The sequence below is a fragment of the Squalius cephalus genome (genome assembly GCF_949319135.1).
Source record: "Squalius cephalus genome assembly, chromosome: 1".
Lineage (NCBI taxonomy): Eukaryota > Metazoa > Chordata > Actinopteri > Cypriniformes > Leuciscidae > Squalius > Squalius cephalus.
In genome coordinates this window covers 61136227-61147531 of record NC_137122.1, presented here as the reverse complement: position 1 = coordinate 61147531, position 11305 = coordinate 61136227, and positions in this window count along the sequence as shown.

Here is an 11305-nt window from a genome sequence, read left to right as displayed (position 1 = left end):
TGATTGAATGATAAAACAATGTACGATTAAATATATGTATGATATCATGTGCACAAACATATATAATCAATTAACCTATATATAAAAGTTTGGTCCGATCGATATTGGAGGCTGCTATTGTGTGCGTACCCTAAAATAAAATCCTGCAGGCGCCCCTGATCAGAAATATTGTGGATAATCTGTTTATTGATGGTGACATCATGAAGTATCCTATTTGTGACGAATTCAGAGTTCAGAGTTGATCTGATTTTTTTTTTTTTTTTTTTTTTTTTAACCATTGTTGCGATTCATACGCTGATTCTTGATGTCTGTGTGAGTATGATCATATCAAAACATTTTCTGTATAACAACTTTATAAAATCTTTCAGAGTATCACAGCACAATTTTTGGCAAAAGATTGGCATGCACAATTAGAAACTTATAGGCCTAATTAACGACTTCACTTTAACGAGATTCACTTTTTACAGTGAATGTGTTTGTTAGTTAAAATTCAGGAAATATATTTGAAATAACTGCATTTCTCTTTAAAAAAAAATTATGAAGATTTCTGTAAAAGTCTTTTGCTCTTTATTTAAATTAGGATATTTTACATTCATTTTATGGTTTTATGTATGGCAGCCATTGCTGACAGTTTTTTTTTTTTTTTTTTTTTTTCAGTGAATGTGTTTGATCGTAATAATTCAGGAAATATCTGCAAATATAACAGTGTTTTTTTCTGTAAAACATTTAACGAAAATTGTATTTTCTTTATTTTCTTTACTTTATTTTTACGGTTTTAAGCCAGTTTTACAGCCAGTTGCTAGTTCACATTCCAGGCTGTCTCTCTCCCCACGCGTGTTCACATGATGTATTCAGGTAGGTGTAGGCTATTCTACAGAAATCCACCTGAAATTGTCCAATCTCATGAAATTCTGTACATCTGGGGTGTTTCCGAAAAGTATCGTTAGCCAACTATTTCGAAACAAACTGACAGAATGCTATCTGTGCACGCGATCTGAGTTGAACATGATAAGCGCTGATAAGCATATGGTTGCGCGCCTCAACTGCTATATACACAGACATAGCCTATATCAAAAAGACAAGGCAAGACAAGTTTATTTATATAGCACATTTCTACACTATCGCAATTAAAGTGCTTTACACAGAAAGGAATTAAAATAATCACAAAATAAAAGCAAGGAAAATTAGAGTAAAAAAATGCCATAGATAAACTTCTCATCTAGCAAAACACCAGTGTATCATATTTTTCACAACTCCCAGTTTTACTGTGAGATTTTCCCATGGTGATTGCACTGTGTCTGGTGTCTGCGACACGCCTAAGAAATCTATTGGGCGTCTCCAATAGACACGATTTTCCCCTAAAATCGGAGAGGAGGAGGCTACTCCACCACAGACCCAGGTCATCAGCATGCTTTCTCTCTCAGTTTCCCCAATTAAGTAATTTATCTGTCACGGGTGGTTGCTGGCAGACAGATGAGGAATAGAGGATGGATACCCGACCCGAGCCCGACGGGACCCGTCGGTACCCGACGGGCCGGGCCGGGTTCGGACAGATATTTAAAAATTATGTTCGGGTTCGGGTCGGGCTCGGTCACATCAGCGCGATAAGGCATTGAACATTTTAAATTTAAAACAGCTTATTATGTAGGTAACGTTAGCCAATGTGCCTGATGCTTTCATTTGATGCAAACGTTTGTTTTTGTGATTAAAATGCATGTAAAATTTTACCATAACATCTGTCTTCCTGTGTGCGCAAATTTCAAATTTGTTTATGTAGCCGTGACAACCAAACACGTGCATGCGCGCCTAAGTGCGCTTGTTTCTCCGTGCACGCTGATGCACTCATCCTGTTGACATTTCCGAATGCCTTCCTACAGTTGCTTAATAAAAGCGGGCTTTCCACACAAACAAACGTACATGTGTCATTAGTATGAGAAAAAAAATGGGATTTTAACTGTCGGTCTCGGGTCGGGCTCGGACATAAATATCTTTATGCCTGTCGGGCTCGGGTCGGGTTCGGTTACTGCTCTGTCGGACGCGGGCCGGGCTCGGACAGAAAAATTCGGCCCGATCCGCACTCTAATGAGGAACACGGATACGATTAAGTACAAAGGTTTATTTACAATAGTTCCAACAGAGTGGCGAACGGAGAGCAACACACACACACACACACACACACACACACACACACACACACACACACTTAACATAGACGATACCAGACACTGAACTGAAACACAACTGGACATATACAGGTGTTAATGATGGTGACTGATGAGTGTACAGCCTATGGGGTTCCATTTGTTCCAAAATTATGTCGACATGCGCTCCCCTGCTGTCGTCTTCCATGTCTATGTGTCTGTTCACACTGTTTATGTCCATAGGTGTTTCTCAATGTCAAGGATACTTCCTTGGCAGGACTGGTCCTTCCAAGTCACTTCCTTCAAAGGCTAGACGAGGCTCCTCTTTAGCATTCTACTGTCTATGGTTTTTCAACAGCTCTGGAACAGGCTAGCAAGTGCACGTCAGTGCGTCATTACGTCAGTGAAAATGAAAAACAGAGCGTTGCTATGGACGCAGTTCCGTTCACTCAGGCAATATAATCGTTTTTAAATCAATAAACTCCTTTTTAATCATATTGATTCTTTGACTGTCAAGTGTGTTTATAAACAGTGCGGGTCAATTTTACTCATAACATAATGGATGTAATTATTTTTTTGAAACAAATGTTTGGTAACGTAAATACTTATATTTGAAAGCATATTGCGCCGTTAACGATCCGACTCCGTTTTGAATTTTTTGAACAAGATAGCAAAGCTGCGCGCATAGGATTGTGGGTGATTTGAGAGCGTGAAGAGCGCGAAGGCTACACATATGCATCCTTTCCTGTATATGGGATATTTTTCGAACGGAGGACTCAGTCCTTGGTTGAAATTCCGAGGATCCTCGACATTGGAACAGTCCTTCGACGGATGTCGATGACGTAGCATCCTCGAAATTCTGGCTTCCGAGGATCCTTCCTTGACATTGAGAAACGTCTTCTGTCTGTCTGTCTGTCTATGCTGTGTGTCGTCTTCCATGTGTGTCTGTTCACTGTTTAAATGTCCATGTCTGTCTGTCTATGCCAGGGGTGGGCAAACTACGGCCCGGGCCACATACGGCCCGTTAGGCTGTTTAATGCGGCCCGTCGAGTATTTAAAAAAATTGTCTCAAGATCGCATTCATTTTGCCTTTTTCTTGCAATACTTTGCGTTATATATGTATATGTATATGTATATATATATATATATATATATATATATATATATATATATATATATATATATATATTGCGTTGCATATATTTGACAATCGGAATATCAGATATTTCATGCCATAGCTAACAAATGTAAAAAAGGAAAAATGACATAAAAGCAGATCATCATTCATTCAGCGCTGTTGTGGCTACGGTGTGTCACGTAACAAGCAATGACGCATCACCATGGAAACCAAACAGACAGCGACTTAAGCGCATAGACTTGTTGCGCGTTAATGTTTTTTCCTTTTTTGGAAACTCACAGAAAAAAAAAAAAAAAAGTTTGGTAAACGCTCGCACACCTGTTTAGTTTTTCCTTTGATTTGTCTTCTTTCCTCCTCTGGATTTGTGGATGTATCCTGACTGATTCCGTTTACCGACCTTTATCGCCTGGCTTTCAACTACGCTCCCCTGTCTGCCATGTACAGAACCCGGTTTTGTTCATTAAATGTTCTGATCTGCCTTTGCTTTTTATGTTTTATTGTATTATTATTAAAATAAATTTGTATATTCGTTTATTTTTTTTTATTTTTTCCACAAATGTATGACTTTTGGAAAAGAAAATGGATTGCCATATGCAGTTTTAATAAAGTTGAATTAACGTAACCTTCTGTCATTTTTACTCTTCTAAGTGTACACTTGCAGACCTGTGTTTTGTTTCTAATTTACTGTTAGGCCCATTAAATAATAATAAGGATAAACAATGTTTAAAAAGTATAGGCTATAATTATCTAACATCTGACTAATTAAAAATTAACCTCAAAACATAATATGCTAAATGGAGGATATCTAGCATAGTCAGAATGTCGTCTCTCAGTTGTTGGCAACGTAAATGTGTTTGCTCAGCCCGATCTCATGAAAGTGCGAATACAATTGCGAATTGTATTTGTAGTGCTTATGATAGGCAGTTTTCGCATGCATATGATACGCACTTTATGGCGTGTAATAGGCACGCTACAGACCTCGCGAAACCACGCCCCCCTCGCCACAGTCAATCCCTACTATAAATGGCATATTTAAAAAAAACCTGATAACAAGTAAGAGAGGTCAGATGTGCATGTCTTGAGTTCCCATTTACGTGCAAATATAAGTTTGTCCAAGGCCTAGTTCTGGTTCGTCTAGGTGACCATGATGTGCACATAATGGAAAGAAGTTACACAATCGCAGTCTTACAAAAGGATAGTCAAATGTGAAACCTAAGAATGAAAATAAATATTAACAAGAAACTCTGATAAACTAAATAGTGCTCAGTCGGATGTGGTAGATCACTATTAGCTAATCAATAACTACTATTTTTTCATACCTCCTGGAGAGCTACAAAGAACTATACAGGTTCATAATTATTGTGAATAAATTCTAAAGTGAAGGTCATGGTAGCCCACTTATGGCAAGCCGTTTTAGCTTAAATTGTACCCAGCGTTACTCGTCGTAATTGCATTTTTACTAGTAAGAATTCAATTAGAGAGCTCTACAATTCAATTCTTACTAGTAGCAATTACAATTAGAGAGCTCTCTAATTCAATTATTACTAGTAAGAATTACAATTACATAGCTCTCTAATTCAATTATTACTAGTAAGAATACCAATTACAGAGCTCTCTAATTCAATTCTTACTAGTAACAATTCCAATTAGAGAGCTCTACAAATGAATTTTTACTGGTCATATATCTCCATTGACTTCCATTCATTTTTAATTACAGAGCTCTACAATTAAATTGTTACTAGTAATAATTACAATTAGAGAGCTCTCTAATTAAATTCTTACTAGTAAGAATGCAATTACAGAGCTCTCTAATTGAATTTTTACTAGTAAAAATACGAATTAAAGATATGTATAATTGCAGAGCTCTGTAATTGAATTAAAGAGCTCTGCATTTGCATTCTTACTAGTAACAACTGAATTAGAGAGCTCTACAATTGGAATTGTTACTAGTAATAATAGGATTAGAGAGCTCTCTATTTAAATTGTTACTAGTAAGAATTGAATTAGAGAGCTCTGCAATTGCATTCTTACTAGTAACAACTGAATTGTAGAGCTCCGTAATTAAAAATGAATGGAAGTCAATGAAGACATATGACTAGCAAAAATTCATTTGTAGAGCTCTCTAATTGGAATTGTTACTAGTAAGAACTGAATTAGAGAGCTCTGTAATTGTTATTCTTACTAGTAATAATTGAATTAGAGAGCTATGTAATTGTAATTCTTACTAGTAACAACTGAATTAGAGAGCTCTCCAATTGTAATTGCTACTAGTAAGAATTGAATTGTAGAGCTCTCTAATTGAATTCTTACTAGTAAAAATGCAATTACGACGAGTAACGCTTGGTACAATTTAAGCTAAAACGGCTTGCCATAGCCCACTAGTAATGACTCAAGTATTACAAAATCCTTCAGAAGAAATGACTAATTATTTGGATCAGTTTTCTAAAGTGAAAAACATGATAACTCTCTAGTAATGTCTGAAGTCATTGTAAACTTTGGAGGTTTTTATAAGGTTTTGGATAGTAACTCCTTCCGATGGATTTTGGTAATACTTGAGTAATTACTAGTGGATTACCATGATCTTCACTAAAGAAGTTGATGATGGTAGGGAGACATGTATGCCTACCTCTCTGTTACCTCGCTATGAACAATCAGTTAGCTTTTCTCTGGAGGATCTATATGTCTCACTGGCTGCTTCAGATTACTTGGATGAGCCTGAACAAGGAAGACACGTCATCTCCATTGTCCAAGTCTCAGCGGTCCCATAGTGATGATGGCTCGGACCTCCGGGTTAAGCTGAGCCATCAGTAGTTTTCTTCGTTACTAGATATAATGAAGATGACACTAGCCAGATTCGCTGTAAAATATAGTTAGTTGAGTTTACTTAGAAAACTTGATGAAATCAGTTGCCTTAAATTTAGCAAGTAAATTAGCTCATGGTTTTTGAGTTGATAAAACTTAGTACCTCTTAGTACTAGAGGTAACTAGAGGTTACAATTTTACAAGTTGAGTATATAGTTAAGTTAACTTACATAATTAAGTACACTGAACTCAAACAAAATTGTTTTGGACTTTAATGTTGTAAAATGAATCATTTATGAAACAATTTCAGTTGTAAAGCAGCTCTACAGACGGCATCAGTGTCATTCAGCTCAATTTAGTGCAGTGTCATTCAGTTCAATAACTGTCGATGTTACAGAGTTCATCAATTATGAAACAAGTTCAATTCAGCAATAGTATTATTATTTAGCTCAAGTCAGTAGTAATGGGGTTCACCCATAAATGAAAATTCTGTCATAATTTTCTAGGACTTCCATAGTATGTATGTATGTATGTATGTATATATGTATATATATATATATATATATATATATATATATATATATATATATATATATATATATATATAGTTCAGATGCAAAAACCTGCCATCTGAAATCATTTTTATGAAGCTTGTATATTTAGGTTCAGTAATTTCACTTAAATGGCAATTAATAGGTAATTTTCATTGCCATTTAAGTGAAATTACTGAGCCTAAATATACAAGCTTCATAAAAATGATCATTCTAGAAGAAAATTTCAGATGGCACTTAGAGGTTTTTGCATCTGAACTCTTCATTATATAATTTTTTATTTTATTAGGAAGTCAAAAGAAGAGCTTTTAAAGAATGTCAGTAACCAAACAGTTGATGCGCCCCAACTGTTTGGTTACTGACATTCTTTAAAAGCTCTTCTTTTGTGTTCAGCAGAAGAAAGAAATTCATACAGATTTGGGATAACTCAAGGGTGAGTAAATGATGACAAAATTTTCATTTTTGGGTCAACTATCCCTTTAAGCCGGTTGATATTGCAGTTGTCTTACACTGACACCTAGTGGCATTCATGCAGCAAACATTTTCAGTCACCAATGCCATTGTATAAAATTTCTGTTCCCAGTCAGCTGTTATTAATTAATTTCTTGATGCTGACCATTACTTGATGCTGACCTCCTCCAGGTGAAGAAGTTTGATTCGATCTCCCGTCTCGACCAGTGGCAGACCACCATGTTGCTGAGTATCAAGAAGACTATCAGGGTGTGTAAAGAATTGTTAAGCTCTTAGGGCTAATTAATAACCGGTGGCAACCACCAAAGATTGTCCGATCAGAACAAATAAGTGATGTCCGTTTAGGAGGAGCCAGATGCACACACCACTCATAGACCACTCATTTCAAACTTGAACAGTATTTAATTAAGTGTGGTTCTAAAAAAGAGAAACAAGAATAAAACAGTATAAATATACACACTGATAAAACATCAATATGCAAATGAATACAATCTGTATTTCGTATGACATTAACACTGGAAATATGTCTATACAGCGATTGTATAATAGGATTATCTTACAGACACGTGTGCTACTGCGTATGTGTTAATCACGTCTTTAACGACATATTTACGCACATTCACAGTGTAAATAACACAGTATAATGAAAGATTAACTTACTCTTTGATGCACGCACATGATTACTCTTTATCGATCGCGGATGAACTGGCGTTCCCATCGCGTTAGGTCCGTCTTGCGCATATAGTAATAATAGCGCTCGTACCTCAAACTAAACTGCGTCAGCATCAGGGTCCTTAGCACCGTCGGGTCCTAACAATAGGCGAGTAACTTACTGCCTGACTACAAAGCAACAAGGAATTAAATATCACATATGCATAGAACTATATAAATATATTAATGACTGTAAACATATGACTTTAAAACAGATTAATGACTGGCCCTCATTTAGTACAGCCGCCCCCAAATGTGTTTGCAGATTTGCATCTCGGGCCAGTACTCCCAGTCATTCAGGGAGTGGAGGGAGCTTAATCAGTCTGACAACAGGTCTGATGTAGGTTCTGTCTTTGACCTGAATTTCTGCGGCTCTTACTTTATTATCGGCTCCAGCAATGACAGCTTTCACAGTCCCGATAGGCCAGAGTGCTCTGGGGAATTGTGGATCAGCAATCATACTTTCCCTACGATCAGGTTGTCTTTCTCTTGTTGCCACTTCTGGCGAGACTGGAGTCCGGGCAGGTAGTTACGCAGATAACAGCTCCAGAACTGGTCTGCCAGTATCTGGCTGTGTCTCCAGCGTCTGCGGCTGAGCAGTTCAGATGCAGGGTAAATGACCTGAGGCAAGGCAGAGTCTAGCCGGCCCATTAAGAATGAGTTAGGGGTTATTGGGTCTGGATCAGCTACATCCGAAGATACATATCCCAATGGCTTTGAATTTAAAATTCCCTCAATTTCAATTAAGACAGTCCTCAGCACTTCCTCTGTGACAGTTTGAGCACCAATGGTGGTGTACAGTGCAGCTTTAACAGATCTGATTTCTCTTTCCCATGATCCTCCAAAATGTGGGGAGTTTGGTGGATTGTACTGAAAGTTGATCTGTTGCTTGGCAAGTTCCTTTTGCAATTGAGGGTGAATATTGTTGAAGGCTTCTTTAAGCTCATGATCTCCACCTTTGAAATTTGTACCCTGATCAGAGCGCAACTCATGAGGTTTTCCCCTACGGGCGATGAATCGACGTAGAGACATGAGAAAAGAGTCTGTGTCGGCTTGAGAGAGAAGATCAATGTACACTGCCCTTGTGGTCAAACATTTATAAATGATACCCCAGCGTTTTTCATTTCGACGCCCGATTTTGATGGTAAATGGACCGAAACAGTCCATGCCTGTGGAGTAAAAGGCTGGCTGGAAGAGTCTTAAACTAGAAAGGGGTAAGTCAGCCATTTTAGGGATATTGGGCTTGCCACGCCATCTTTGACATTCAGTACAATGATGCTGAATTGAACGAACAGCTTGACGACCTCTCAAGATCCAGAAGCGTCTTCTGATTTCAGCAAAGACCCTTTCAGTACCAGGGTGATGGAGCTGTGCATCATACTGCTGAATTAGTAGCTTAGTTACTGGATGGACTGGGTCTAGGACAATTGGGTGAAGAATGTCAGGGCTCAGCAGGTGACATCTTCGGAGTCGTCCACCCACTCTAATCAACTGCATGTCAGAATCAAATTCAGGAGCTAAAGTCTTTAGACGACTGTTTGAGGAGATGAGTTTCCCTGCTTGAAGCTGAGCATATTCATCAGGAAAACTCTCCATTTGAGACCGTTGGATGAGTCTGAGCTCAGCTTTCTTGTATGTTTCAGCCGTGACGGTGTCTGTGGGACTGGCCGCCCCGTGAAGGGTTCTGGCTGATGCGTCTACAAGCTCTTGAAAACTGTTGTATTCAAATGTATTAACTGAATGCTGGTCATCTTGAATTATTAGAAGATGGAAGCATATTGGTTTGCGCAGTTCTTTTGAGGTGTCGGCTAGCTCTAGGTTGGGCATTTTAGGCCATGATGATGGAGGTTTCTGCAGAAATTCTGGGCCATTCTTCCAGCGGGTAGGTTTGGCTAGCTGAGCCAGTGACATGCCACGAGTAATATCGTCAGCAGAGTTGTCTTGAGAGTGCACATAGGACCATGATTGTGACTCAGTTAGCTCTTGAATCTCCGCAACTCTAGTTCCTACAAACACTATGAAGTGGCACGAGTCTGATTGAAGCCAGTTGAGAACGGTTGTAGAATCAGTCCAGTATTTGAAACTGCTGATGTCTAGTGTGAGCTCTCTTTTCAGAACTGCTGCCAGTTGTGCTCCAGTAAGTGCAGCGCATAGCTCAAGTCGGGGAATTGTTTGCTGCTTCTTTGGAGCTACTCGTGATCTAGCTGCCAAGAATGACACCTCTATTTGTCCCTTTTTATCTTCAGTGCGGAGATAGGCTACAGCGCCGTACGCTCGCTCTGAGGCATCACAGAACGTGTGCACACTTCTTGAGCTGGTCAAGGGATCTACCTATGTAGTGTAGCATCTGGACACTGTGACACTGGAAAGTTGTGGAAGCTCATCTTCCCACGTGAGCCATGCATTTCTGAGGTCTGTGGGCAGTCCAGGGTCATCCCATTCTCTTGTAAGAATTGATAAATTAGGAAATTCCAGACAGTCTGTTTTGGGGGTGACCAGGCCCTGAGAGAACAAAAGGACCTCTCTGGAGATTAGCATTTGAACTGGCTCTCATGCACCATCGAGACGAAAGTCTCACCCCCGAGTCATCTAATCTACATCTCCTTCCCTCTCCCCTTCACCCCCTCTCTCTCATGCTCAGGTGACTACCTGATTTCACCCAAGAAAATGTATAGTTTAATGTGAATGATTATCACAGAGTATATTCATGTTTGGTATCGTTTAAAATGTCACAGTGCGACTGGTACAATTCTCTCATCTCAGAATAAGTAAAACACAAGGTAATAAGGTTTTTGAAGGTTTATGGATAACTAGCATACAAGGAGGGGTTGGTCTCTCAAGCAAATGGTCACACCCCCCCCAAGAGGTGCTACAGTGTACCTCCGAATGCAAATTGACTATTGTTAGCACATGTTTACATGTGAAAGAGGTCTGGCTATTTAATGGAGTACAGCAGGGAGATCGGGGCCTTTTCTGTATTTCAGATCGGTCCGTGAGGCTGAGAGATATAGATCTCTCAGCCTCACGTATTTCTTAATGTTGGGTTTGCATCTTCTCTCTATTCCAGAGCATTTGATGTTTTGTATCGATTATCTTTGAATTGATTATGAAATTGGCATGATACATTTACCTGACATAATAAATTGTTACATTTGATTATTCTAACTGACTTTGATATTATTTCCATTGAAGAGTTAAACGGAATAGTCAAACATTCACTCATGATTAATGATCCACAGATATCATTAAAACCTTTTCATTTACGGAGTCAGATTAAATAAACAAGTAAATATATGATTAATATATATTGCATTTAACCAACCAATACTTCGCATGAGTGAGGACAGAGCACGTGAGACCTTCCCTGTGTTATTGGAAAACCTCCATTGGACCAATTTCACGGGCCTTACAAAATGGTGACCTTGGCGACGTGATCTCACAACAGAGACGAGAAACGTCCTTTCCAGCAAGTATTGGGATTTTAAAATCAA